The following is a 12427-nucleotide window of genomic DNA, read 5'->3' on the forward strand; positions in this document are numbered from 1 at the left end:
GAAAATAATGACCTCCCTTGCTCTTTGTAGGCCTGTGCTTGATCCTACTCATATTAGCAGGACCTTTCAGGTCGAATACTACAGGATTTAGTGCTGGAAAGCAGAGCCATTGAGCAGACAAACATCTCAAGTCCATCCGGCTGAGCCATTCACTGAATATATAGGTCACAAGTTCCTGCTCGGTACTGTCAGGCCTTCTCACATAGCTGAGAGCTGCTTTCTTAAGGGAAGGCATAACACAGCCACTCTCACCCATCTAGATAGCGCTTTACTGAGGAATCAAAGAACAGGGATGGGGAAGACTCTAGGAGTGGGTCACTGGTGGGACATGGTGATTGAGATCCCAGGGATCCACCCTTGAATGAGGCTGAAGGCGAGATCGGGTCTAGTTCCAGCCCCTTCATCCCTAACTCCTGCCCGGACCAGGCTTACCCGTGGAAGCCTCAGCCCACCATTGCCTCACCATGACAAAGCCCTGGCACAGGAGCCACATCTGAAGTACCGGAGAGCTGCGTACCGCTCACAAGTCACAGGTTGGCTACTCTTGGTTAAAAAGACCAGAGCACAACTTCATGCTTCTGCTGAACCTGAGCGCACACAAAGCCCTTCCCACTCCCCCCTTCTGCATCCAGTCCAAAACAGCTTTGAGCCCATCGGTGCTCCAGGTAAGCAGCTCAAGCTCAGATTATACCAGCTGACACATTTGGCTCTAAAGGCCTCTGCTTTGATTACCATGAGGCTGTACAACACAGCCATGGCCACCCGTACTTTTGTGACTCTTTAGTTGGGTGGTATGACAAAGGTGAAGCCAACCAGACTCAGAGGAACAGCTCAACCGGTTGTACTCTGTGGGGATATCCAGCTGGTCCATGCCATTCTCTTCCTGGCATTGGCCTTGCTGTCACGAATTCATAAATAAACACATTCTAAGACAAAAAGGAGTTGACATTCATATTTTCTTAAAGTGGTTCAAATCACTTACAGCACATGAGAATGAAAAATGTCCCAGGATGGGAGCTATTGATCTCAGAAGGCAGTGAATTGTGCTCCATGTTGGATCAAAGGGGAGTACAAAGCAGAGAAGAGCCACTTTCTCCACCACACGTCGATGATTTTCCAGATGTCTTTTATGGGAAATAATGGCACTCAGCACTGTTAACAAAAAGCAGCCAAATAACAGAAAAGGGAGTCTTGACTCTTTTATCTCACTAGTGTTACTCATCCATCTCTAGAGCTAGCTGATAGCAGAGTGTTTGATTCAGAAATTACAGGAAAAAGGAAAAAAAAGTCAATGAAACCACTAAGACATATTAGCAGATGTACCTGCCCCAATAATTCTGTCTATGCCCTCGATTCTGGTTCACCTTCCTTGTTTTTTGGGACACAGGACACATATTTGGCAATACCAGTTGCTAAAATGGAGAGGAGGATGGACAGGTCAGCAGAGCTTCAGCCGTTGCACCAGGACCCCAGCATTTGCAAAGAACCTACCAAACCTCAGAAATACCCACGAGAAATCATGACTTAGTTGCCTTGATACTTGCCAGCTGCAAGTAACAGAAAAATGCTGCTTTCCCTTCCTAAAAGAATTTCCCAGTGGGCATAAAGAAGCTGATTTTCCTCACTTTATCCTCATTTTTACTAGAAATGTCATCATCTCCCCCCTTCCCCAAGCACTGTGGCCTCTTTAGGCTGAAATGACAGGAAGGGAGACTCTGGGCAGACAAAACACTGAACGAAAATACAGAAAAATCCGGGTGTGTTCAAAATGGCTGAGCCCAAGATTTGGCAACAACGTGAGCCCTCAGGGTCCCCCGCTCTGACCCTGGGGTCCTCCACCGTTTGGCAGCTGGGTGGTCTCTCCTACCAGCCCTTGACTGTTCGTTCCTGGATGGTGGAAGGTGCTTTGTGGTGCAGATGCTCTGGGAACCTTCCGGGCTCCGTTACAGGACTGCCTGGGAAGGCAGGGCTGAGTGGCCAAGGTGGCTCCTCTCGGACCATCTCTACATCTAACATAAAGCAGGTGTGTTGCCCTACCACTCTCAAACCTTTCAAAATTCACCAAGTGCTTCAACTCCCTTACTTTGCTGAACACAGAAGTACTTTTCCTTGTTTCTCTTCCCTAAGAGGAAACGACAAAGGCAGCTGAACTCAACAGCCAGCCCAAGTGCCTGAAGTCACATGCGGGCAGCGAAAGAAAAGGGACTAGATTTTAGGGACAATGAATCAGAGCTGTCTTCCTTGTCTTCATGCAGATTTGTGAGGGTTCAGCACTTCTGAGAACGGCTCCGTTTCTATTTAGGTGCCTAAAACTGGCTGGAGAGGCATAAATTTAGGCTCGCCCCCTCCAAAGCCTTAGCGTGGAGCTTGACGTTTGAGAGCTCATTGAAAAAACATGGGATTTTGTGTGTGTGTGTGAACACTGTTCATTGACATGTCTGAGGAGCTCCAAGTTTTCCACTCCCTCTGAGTTGTTTCAAAACTATGCGTTTTCACCAAAACCATTCACCCAAACCAAAACAAAACAAGTGAACTGTTTTCTGTCAAAGTTTGAAAAACACCAACCCGCTTACAAGACACGGCTTAAGAATCCCTCAATTAATTAAAATGTTAAATCGAAAGGAAAAGAAAAATCTTCAGGAAAACCTGTTATGTTAAGTTAAAAACAAGTCCTTCAGGAAAGAGAATTTTAATTAAAAATAATATCCCAGCAGATAATTTATGTTTCTACGTAAGGATTTAAATTGCAGAAGCAGCAAAGTGGATTTTTTTAACACCATCAGCATCCAAGAGTGGAAAACACCAGATTTCAAATTCATGCATTCTGTATTTGGACATCTTGTTTCTATTTAATAGAAAAGGCCTTCTTTCTCCGGGTTTTTCTCTTCCCCCCCCCCCCCTTTTTTCTCTTTTTTTCTTTTTCTCTCTTCTTTTTTTTAAACACATATAATTCATCCTAATATATTACAAATGGCACACTAAAAGAGCATGCCCGGAAAATATTAATAATTGAATTCAAATGAGTTTTTCCTAAGAGTCTAGAATCGAAGGGAGAAATCCCGAATGGATTTGTGAGGGAAAACTTGGGGGGGGGAAATGGAGACAGAGGGTTTTTTCCAGGCGCTCTGAGAAACAGACTGTGTGCTGTGTGGAGTCTCTCCGAGCATGACAGAAAAAGGATTAAAGCAGGTGACACTTTGAACTTAGCTTAGATAAGTGACCCTCAAAATCAACAGTCCAAAAGTTTAGTACACAGATTCCCTGGACACGTCTAGTCAGGTCTCCGTCAAAACCTTCCCGACTTCAGTAAGTCAAATTAAAATAAAGAAGACAGGTTGCTCGGGTTATCTTCTAATATTGTTTTAGCCACTTATTAGCACTAATGGACAATTAGTGGCTGGCGCAGATATTTTCTGTAATACGGAGCAGAGGGGAAAATTCTTTGTTTGCTTCTGTGTGCGGGAACCTCTGCTGTGGTTGAATGTATAAAAATAGCAGCCAGAAAAGAAGTGTGAAAGACACTAGTTAAACAGTCCAATTTCCAAAGAAGAATATAGTTGAAAACAGATCCTTCTACAGAGTCAAGAAATCCTCCTGATGCACTTGAAGCATAAGGAAGTCTGCACTTTATAAACAACCAAATATATGCCCAGGATAAAAGGCGAGGCTTTTTGAACTCCTAGCTGGCGTGTTAGGAAGACCTTTAATGACATTAGCAGTTCTTCAAAACCAGAAAGGCCACATTATTTCTGATCCTATATGGTCACCACATGTAGCTTTATAAAGACGAAAAAAAAAAATCCTCTCTTCATGCCAATAAATAACTTGCCAGAAGAGAAAATATTTACCACTGCTTTTCAAAATTCTTTACGCATGCAGTAAAATCCTCCTCTGAGAAAATGAGCCCGTAAAGAAACCCAAGGCGTTTCCTCCAGCACTACCGGCAGTGCGGACCCGCCGCCCCGCTCCCCTCCGCGGGGCTCCGCACCCGCTCCGCGGCCCCCTCGTTAACACCTCGGGGCTGGTGCGGGTCCCAGCGCCGGGATGCGCGGAGTGGGCACCAGCGGCTATTACAATAAATAATAATAATAATAACGGTACTACCTGGCAATAGCTGCGCGCTTTGCCTCTGCTGCCTGGCGCGCAGGCAGGGCCAGCTCCTGCTCCGCGGAAGCGCTGCTGGCCACCGGCACCAGATCTGAACGGAGTTATAACCGAGGGCTAGCTATAACCGAGGGCTAACGGCCACGTCCCCCCGCCGGCGCTGCTCGGGCAGGCTCGGCCGCTTCCCCAAGCGGTAAAATTAAGTCGGGAGCGACAGCGAGAGCAGCGAGCGGGTTCCTCCCCCACCAAGCCAAAGGTTTTAGCCGTCAAAATTTACATTCCCTGGCTCCGAGTAGCGAGGAAAAACTCCCACCCCAACCCTGCGCCACGGCTGCGCGGGCGCGGAGCTCCCGCTGCCCCCGGGCGCCCCGTCGGCGGGAGCGGAGCGAGCGCAGGCTCCTCTCTGCCCGCGGAGCCAACCCTCCCGCCGCGGAGCCGGGGGTTTTCGCGTTTCAGGGAGATCAATGGTTTGTTTCTCTTTTGGGGGAACAATCTCAAACACACACACACAATACATCATTCTCCGGCCCGGCCGCTGCGCGGGGCTGCGCGGCTGGAGCTGCTTTGCGAGCGCACCGCACAAGCTCGGCACCGCTACAGAGCGGGGCTCGATGCCTCCCCCTCTGTTTTCCCTTCTCGCTCCAAAAAGCCGTCTTCTAACCACGCTGCACGTTACTACATTCCCCCCCCCCTACATCGGTAAATCGGTGTGTATTTTTAAAAAATTAATTATCAGTAAAACAACAACAACAACAAAATCCCAAGGGTCCCAACCTAAGAACACCCGTATTTTAAGCCTATTTTAACCCCCGGAGCGCATCTTTCCCCGAGCGGTGCAGCCCCGAGCAGCGCTCGCTGCCTGCCGCAGCCCCGGCGGCTCAAGAAATTGGTTTCTGCGGGAACAAAACCGACAAACCAACACCTAAGCAGGCAGAAAATCTTATCCTGGGGACCAGGCTGTTTCCCGTCTAGTAATTCACCACATCGTCATCGTACGAAGCAGAAAAAAAAAATATATATGTACATAACGAATTAAACAAAAAATTAAGGTAATCTATAGGATTTTTGTCCCTACAAATAAACGTGGAAACCAGGAGAGGGGAACACCTCAAGCAGCAGGACCTGGTATCCCTACGAGCTCTCACACAATTGCACTTTTCCCTTTTCTTTTCCTCCCTTGTATCCAGCATTCTGCCCCAGGGAGGGATTTTAGGGGAGGACGGCAACTCTGCCCGCTCGGGAAGGGCAGAACAAGCTCCTTTGCCCAGAGAGGAGAGACACTGGCACCGTCAGTGGGTGACAGCACCCAGGCGCACACCTCCACGAATAAAATCTTTGTTTTCCAGTTAGTTTGCCTTTTTTCCTTTTTTTTTTTTTTCTCTCCCTTTCCTCCCCCCCAACTCCGATCCTCTCATTTGGAGCCGCTTTCCTCACGCTTGGCTGAACACAGGTTTGTTTTTAGCCTGAGTGCTCTTGGCTCCTCCGTTCCTATAAAACACGGAGCAGAATTTATTATTCTCCGCTCCTTAACAAAGGCGCGGAGCAGCCGCGGAGCAGCCGGTGTGTCCGTCCCGGGCAGCCGCCGAGGCGGGAGCACCAACAGCTTCCCACGGCGGAATCCGCTTTCACTGAGGAATTTACAAACTCAAGATAGCCCTGTGCCGTGCTTTTTTGTTTTTTTCTCTTTTGGGTTTAATATCGCACAAAGCCAACGACGGGGATGCCCCAGTTTTGCATTTGAAATGCTGCAAGTGATAAGATTTTCTAAAGCTGTTTGCAGAAGCACTAAATGGCCCGAATATTAAATAGATATTTTATCCTCACTGTCTTCCTCTACCTCTAATTTGACTTGGGGGTTGTTCCTATCGGTTTTTCGGCTGGGTGAAGGGGAACCATGCCAAGCCCGGAGCGCTTGGGGCGGGCGACCCGAGGGGCTGGGGAGCCTCGGCGGACAGACCCCCTTTCCCTTCCCGAACACCCGAGCCCGACTCTGCCCAGCAAACTCTTCAGCTACTTTCCAGGAACAGGAGGGAGAAAAGCTCTTTGCCAAACTATTCGCCAGAGCATTTCAAAATAAATGAGTTGCCTACTAAAACTTAATGTTATACAAGATGTCCATTTGTCTATATTAGATTTTAAGCAGCTGTTCGTATGCTCAAATCCACTCCCCCTCTCGCGAATTTAACCGAAGAGGGGGAAGCAAAGAGATAAAATAGAGCATTGTTTATTTTCCCGGCTCCTCTGGGCTCCCCCTCCGAGGTGCGCTGGAGCGGAGCCTCCGCGCTCAGCCTGCGCGGAGCGGAGCGGCGCGGCCGACTCTGCGCAAACAACGCCCCGTCATTAGGACGGGGCTGCTGGTTTCCCTAGAGCCGCGTTTCAATTGTTTCTTTGTTCTTAGAGGTGCCCTGAAAAAAAAATAAAACCACCAGCTGAGAGCCGGGAGATGGGGGGAAACGAGACAAAAGAGGAGCAGGGGGGTCGGCGCCCCCCACCCCGCTCTCCCGGCCCAGCAGCCTCTGCCTGCGCAGCGCCCGGCCTTATCGGAGCCCAGGGCTGAGAGGAGATAATTCGGACCGTGGGAGTGGGGTGGTTTGGATTTGGTGGGTTTCCCCCGCTCCAAGCGCTGGAGCCCACCCCGCAGGGCAGCCGCTGCCAGCAGCGCCGGCCGGGGTGGCTGCGGGGACCCCCCAGCCCCACGAATGGGGTCCTGCCGCCGCTCCCCCGGTTAGCCCGGCGGAGGAGCTGCCGCCGAGGGAGAATCAAAACTAATATAGGAGAAACGAGTTTTGACCGTTGGAAACGCCGAGGCTGGCCGGGGAGCCGCGGCGGGCAGGGGTCGGGGAAAGCGGCTCCCCCGCCCCCCCAAACCCATCCCAAAAGGCACTCCCCGCCCTCGCCCTCCCCCCCATCACAACAGTCCTTCCTCCTCAGTCCTTTCCCGGCCCGCTCCGTGTCTGTGGGACAAACCCCCTGGGAACCCCAGCTCCCAAACCCAGACTGCAGCATCGCTCACAGACTCAGCACAAGCTATACATATTCTATACATCCCCACCCTGCACATACAGACACACACACTTCCTGCCGCGTTGAGCTACTCCACTACGATTTACTTTGCTCTTTCTACATCCCTCATTAATCTCGCTTGCCAATTTAAACGGTTTCCCTTCTGCTGTACGGATTTACTTTTTTTTTTTTTTTTTTTTTTTTTTTTTGGGGGGGGGAAGGGTATTTTCCAAGCTTCTTGCAGACAGGACCCGATCTTGCCTCTCCCATCCTCTACAGCTTTTCGTTTGGCAGGATGGGACCCCTAAAATTCTTTCCCCGCATTGTTCGGTAATTAGAGAGCCGAGGTCTGTGGGGAGAGGTAATAGAGGATTTTTTTATTAAACCAACTGACATACCGAGGGAGGGGAGTGATAAACTTGCCGACACACAAGCCCTTCTTCGAAGTTTAAATATGTTTGCTCGAAGCCAAAATCCGTTGCTCTTTACTCCGAGAGGAAAAAAAACCAAAAACACAACACCACAAACCTACAAGCGGGAGGTTAATAGCTTAAATGAGAGACTCGGGCAAGGAATGCAGGATCGGCTCCCTCCCCCCATTAATAGCCTTAAACGACTTTACATTTTTATACCCGGAGTTGAGTACTCAAGAACTCTGAGCGTGTTTGTAAGACTAGAAAGATCTATTGAGAGACTTTCTTTTTTAATAGCGCATTAATGTTTCCCAAGACTTCGTATTAACTCAAGAATCACTGAAGGTCGATTTGTAAGTGTCTGGACACTATAAAAGTGTTTGTAAAGCAAAGTCAGTTGCGTGCATTAAAATAAGGAGGTTCCTTTGTGAGATTTCATGCCAGGCCAGGAGCCCTTTTAAATGCTATTCAACTGCCTCATTAGAAGGAGCTAACAGGAGTCAGGCCTCCTCTTTAACCCCCCCCCCCCCCCCCTCCCCCCGTGTCCTCCCCTCAAATCAGCCCCTTAATACAGAGACTGGCAGATTAGGGGCTTTTAAAAGCCGGGTCTGTCCCGGAGAGCCGGTTTCCTATCCTGCTATTGTGACAGCTCTTCCCTGCTATCAATTACATCCCACCCCAAGCTAAACACCCCTCCCGCCCTCCACCGAGCCCCTCCACCAGTCCCTCCGAGGGGAGCAAGCCCGGCTGCAGCCCCCCGGGTACCGCACCGGGCTCCGGCCCCGAGCAGGGGGATGAACATCCCTTTCTTTCCCCTCTCAGTCCCTCCCCCCCCCCCCAAAAAAAAAAAAAAAAGTATGCCTGGACCCGAAAATCCGTTTCCGAATAGATTAACAACCCCTCCTGTGTTAACACCAGCTCTGTTCTTTTTCTTATTAGATCGCAGAGATGAATGGGGCGGTGGGGGGAGAAGGAGTGGAGCGGCGGGGGAAGGTTGGTCACCATTATCTGCGCTCCACATGTTCTCTGTGGGTATATATAAAATATAGGAATGGAGTCCCCTTTAAGTAGTTCTTTTATGACTTGTTTTAACAGAAAACACAGAATAAGCCAATGTTTGATATTACAATATAAAACACATTTGTGGTATGCTAGGGGCTGGCTTGTTCCTCCCTCCTTCCCCCAGTTCTGTTCCTCACCCAAATCTGGTCCAGACCCCACCCTTCTTAGTTGAGCGGGCAGAGACCTTCCACCCCCTGAAACGGAGTGTCCTCCCTGGTCTGCAGCCATGCAGAGGTTCAGTCCCTTCAAAGAGAATTTGGGTTTGCAGCTCATCTGAATATGAACCTCCAATTCTTTAATATTATTGCTACTAGGCATAATGTTAGAATCATAATTCTCCATTTATATAGGGGCCTGGATTCAAAAAGCCTATTGGAGCCTGATAGAACAGAACAACATATAAATCTGAAATCAAAGCCAAACGTGTCCTAATAAAAACCAACCCAATGCAAAAATCTGGTGGAGAAACAGCAAACCCATTCTTACTCCCATACACTAAGCCCCCAGTCCATAACTACATAACAATAATTAAAAAGAACCCTAAGCCCTCAAGCTGGCCACAAATAGTCCCAAATGCAATGCGCAATCTTGACTGTGTGGGCAGAAATGCCAAGTGTCAAGAGAAAAAGCACAGCTGAGAACTCACTTGGGGCACTTGCTTTTGCGAACGCTCACAGGGCTGTTACCCAAGAGCAGAAACAGCCATTTCACCCAGGCTGAGGTCTGATCTCTGCTCTAAACCTAAAGTCAGTCTCCCTTGGAAAGTCTGCATGCTTTAATTTTAATTCAAATGGCAAGGTCTCCTCTTGGATGAGCTGGGACAAGTCTGGGACGATGCAGTTAGAGCCAACTGCAAGCCATCACCTTGCCATTGCAATGAAATAAGTTTGCTTGACACCACGGCTGGGGTTAGAGCAAGGTCCCTCTTGAACCAAGGGAGGAGGATTGCTGAAGGTTCGTCCCATAAGGAAGTACTGGGAGGTTCAGGCACCACAGATGTATGACAAAGGACATCAAGACAAAATGAAGCAGCATTTGCACTGATTCAATCTTAAATCTGGGCAATTAGTGCAGTGGAAGGGGATCCTGATACAGGTGAAATGTTACCGGGCATGGCACACACCACAACCGACCATCGTTTTACGTTTAAGCCTGCCCTAAAGAAGAAAAGCAGCCCTTCCTTACAATTCCCTCTCTTTGCAGGGAATAGGTATCACTCCTTATTTTCAGGGCCAAATATTCCTTTCTATTCACAGAAGCTTAGCCACCGAGCCCTGATGACAGTCATGTCTTAGCCTGGAAGGCCCCAGTTCAGAAACATACCCCATTAGCAAACCACTTCAGCACCTGCTTAACTTTGGGGCTGGGTTAAATCGACCTCTAGAACATGCTTTCATTTTATTGATAGTTTAAAGCAGCAGGAACAGATTGCAGGAGGTAGAATTAAAAAAAAAAACCCACCATGGTGCATTAGGATCTCTATAGGGGGGAAAGCAACCCAAAAATAATAAAAAAAAGAGAATTATTTAGGAGAACAAAAAGGTAAAAAGGATGAAAAAGTAAAAAGTATGAAAGTCTCCTCAAATGATATATTTTAAAAGAAATGCCTCTGCCCACCCCCTCCCCCTGCTAGCATATTTCAAGCACTTTGGATGTTTGTGTCTGTCTTCCTTTCAAGGAACTCTGAGCACATGAATGGGCAGAGCAGCAGAATGAATGGGACACTTCAAAGAAAATGAAAACCATTACTGGGAAATCTGTTTATAGAGAGGATGAATGATTATGAGAGAAGATGCCAGCAGAGAGAGAACACAAGTGAGGGTGCTCTCTGCACTGTGCGCAACATAACTCAGGGGGTTTCAGACCCCTCCTTAGCAGTACACACTTGCATAAAGTTTTGGGTGACACCCCCCTAGTCTTTCCAGCAAGCCCAGAGCCCCTCCAATGCCATGGGAATGGTAGCATTCCTGAGACCCCTGTGCACCTGCTCCTAAGCCCCCAGTGGGGTGACTCCCTCCTCCCTCCAGTGTCAAGACGGGATATTAAAAGAAATTATTTCCATTGCCTGGTGTAGATGAGAAATGGATAAACAGCGTGTCACTCACGTTCCAAGTGGGTAAACTCCATTTACCCTCGACACCACCGCACAGAGGCCCTGCCCTGAGAACTGCAGATTTTATCTGAACCTTACAACATTCTCACAGAGTCTCATCCATCTCCACTATTGCCTCGTGCTAAGTTTGCAGAGAGCTCTGCATTGCATGTGCGCTGCCCAGGGACCAGAAAATTCATACTGGTTCCTCTGGACCCAGACACAACCTTTCCTGAATCCACCCAACCTAATTGCTGGCAGCCAAACCAGCAGATGGGCCTCTCTTGGAACAGGGATGGGGAAAAAGGGGGCTGCAAGTATTCCCCCTCTTGGCACAGATTATACAACCACTGCAACCTTCCACACAGGGAGCCTAAGAGATTTCTGTGCCTCCATTCAGCATCTAGGCTGATCTACCAAGGCAGAACACATGGCGCCTTGTCATCCCCACCTTCATCAGCCTTGCTCAGCAGAGCATACATGCCCAGACACATGACAGATGGACAAACGCATCGGTTACCCACCAAATCAGTGCTGTGGTTGAATATTGCTTGCTGGCAGATAGAGAAGAGAGAAAGGCAAGTGATACAGACTACAGTAACAGTACAGTAAAGCCCTATTTAGGAACCACAGCCTTACTCTAAAGCAAGGAGGTGGCAGTAGAAAATAGCCCTCAGCCACCCTTGTTGGTTTTGGCATAAAGCAGCAGAAAATATTTGTGCTTCTTTGAATGCTAAGAATATTTGTACCATTACGAGTGTAGTTTTCACAGTGCTCTCAGGAGACACAGGGAGAAAAATGCCAGCATCCCTGGGGCTGGGCCAGCAGCATGCAGTACGCTAGCATTCATCCTCCAAGAACGTAAGGGGTGATGCTAACTCTACGTCATTCAGAGCACTAGCTGATGGAGCGACTAGTTTTTCCCATGCTACTGATTATTTCAGGAGAGAACAAATCTTTCCTAGACATGTTCAGGGTAACGGAAGACTCCAAGGAAGCTTGATGCCTTACACTAGAGCAGCTCATATTCTCTAGGATCCATTTAACAAGACAAGGGCAGAGCTGGATCATGCTATCACCTAGATTATGCTCCAAAAAAAAAAGCAACTGGTGGATCACCAGCAAACGTAGTTGGGAAGCGCCTGCTAAAGTCCTTCTGAACCTCTACTGACATGGCATCTGCTTGTTCCTCCCCTCTCCATAGCAGCTCACTACCTACCATTGGCAGCAAGTCAGATCTGCTGCCCATCCAGCTTTCTTGGTGGAGCCCCACACTGCCTTTCACGTAGGTGGGCACCATCAGCTCTCTGCCACTCTAATCATCTCCCATTACAATTTGGACTTCAATAATCAAAAGTGAAACATGAAAGTAGGCTGAGCTCCAGCAGAGCGTGAAGGCAGCAGCCATGCCAACTAGCTTTCAGTGGCTCGTTTCATCTCCTCTCAAGGGAGCAACAGAAAGCGCAAGTTGGTGATGGATTGGCTCGGTGTCAGTGACCCAACGTGGATACCCACTTGCAGTGCTCATATCTCCCACGTAATCCTTCCAGCATCTTGCCAAAGTGATAATTATTTGACCCATGTTTATAAAGAGGTTCTCACCTATTCTTAAGTATCTGATTGAGGTTGTGTTTTACTGATGAAGCAGGTAAAATGCCCTTTCTATCTCTGTGCCTGGGCACAAAGCACTAGAAAACCCCCAAAACAGCACAACCACCCAGCTACCTCTTTGAGCTTGAGTGCACAATGCTCT

General features: G+C 48.6%; 1 protein-coding gene across 1 annotated transcript in view; it reads right to left on the reverse strand.

Annotated features, from left to right (window-relative positions):
- TBX5 (T-box transcription factor 5) overlaps positions 1–11763 on the reverse strand; it is a 94287-nt gene extending 82524 nt beyond the window's left edge. Inside the window, exon 1 of the mRNA XM_080391508.1 lies at positions 1–11763. This exon is cut by the window's left edge and continues 39191 nt beyond it. The gene's annotated coding sequence lies outside the window, so the exon portion shown is untranslated.
- Positions 11764–12427: the final 664 nt, after the last annotated feature.

This window comes from Falco punctatus (assembly GCF_963210335.1).
Source record: "Falco punctatus genome assembly, chromosome: 1".
NCBI classification, from domain to species: Eukaryota; Metazoa; Chordata; class Aves; order Falconiformes; family Falconidae; genus Falco; species Falco punctatus.